The sequence below is a fragment of the Bison bison genome, unplaced genomic scaffold (assembly GCF_000754665.1).
Source record: "Bison bison bison isolate TAMUID 2011002044 unplaced genomic scaffold, Bison_UMD1.0 scf7180017861438, whole genome shotgun sequence".
Taxonomy (NCBI): domain Eukaryota; kingdom Metazoa; phylum Chordata; class Mammalia; order Artiodactyla; family Bovidae; genus Bison; species Bison bison.
The window spans coordinates 11,289-12,550 of NW_011492010.1; positions in this window are offsets into that span (position 1 = coordinate 11,289).

The following is a 1,262-nucleotide window of genomic DNA, read 5'->3' on the forward strand; positions in this document are numbered from 1 at the left end:
TTAATTTCATGGCTGTAATCACCATCTGCAGTCATTTTTAAGCCCCCCCACCCAAATACATTCTGACACTGTTTGCACTGTTTCCCCATGTATTTCAAACTTTACTTGCATCCACTTAATTTCTTAACTCTTCATGACACTTCTGGAAAGAGCAGAGGCAGTGTGGATGGTTGCTGCTGCTGCTAAGTCGCTTGAGTCGTGTCGGATTCTGTGCAACCCCATAGATGGAAGCCAATCAGGCTCCCCCGTCCCTGGGATTCTCTAGGCAAGAACACTGGTGTGGATTGCCATTTCCTTCTCCAATGCATGAAGGTGAAAAGTAAAATTGAAGTCGCTCAGTCTTGTCCGACTTTTAGCGACTCCATGGGCTGCAGCCTACCTGGCTCCTCTGTCCATGGGATTTTCCAGGCAGGAGTACTGGAGTGGGGTGCCATTGCTGCTTAAAAGTTAATCACGTCTTCTCAGAGGCTTTCTGTCTTGCCCTTCTGGCTCCAGGGACCTATGCCATGTTGGTGCCTATGTCTTCATTCTCAGGGGAAGCAGGGAACCTTGGTCAGAATCTCCAGGATGCTGAGCCCAGAAATGTCATTTGACAGTGATGATATCTGTGTGCCAATATCCCTGAGATCTCTATCCACAGCCCCGCCGTGAGCTGCAGATCTGTGGATCTAGCTGCTTCCATGCATGGTTCCATGACCTTCCCTGTGTGTCCTTGAACTTTCCTGACACTCTGCCACCTGGAAACCAAGCACACCTTTCCCAACGACTCTACCCTCAACACCTTGGATTTATTAGAATATGCAATGTGAGCAGCATCTCCTCCTGGAAGTCCTCCCTGACACTCCTCCACCCTCTCTTGGGTTATATCCTCATCTCTTGTCCTTTTCCAGCCCCTCTGCAATGCTCTCCAGCGATAAGTTCATCTGCTTACTTGTCCTTTACATTTAGTCAACAATGGAAAACTTGAGGGTCATGACTATGTCTGCATTACCCTATACCTTCAGCACTTTCTTGGCATGTTTTCGGGCACAGGATGTATTTACTAACTAGACTAGTTACCAAATGCATTAATGAATGAATTAATGAATGAATAATTGAGTAAAAATAGGAAGCAAAATTTCTTGAGTACTTCAGTTCAGTTCAGTTCAGTTCAGTCGCTCAGTCATGTCTGACTCTTCGTGACCCCATGGACTACAGTGTGCCAGGCTTCCCTGTCCATCACCAACTCTCGGAGCCTGCTCAAATTCATGTCCATCAAGTCG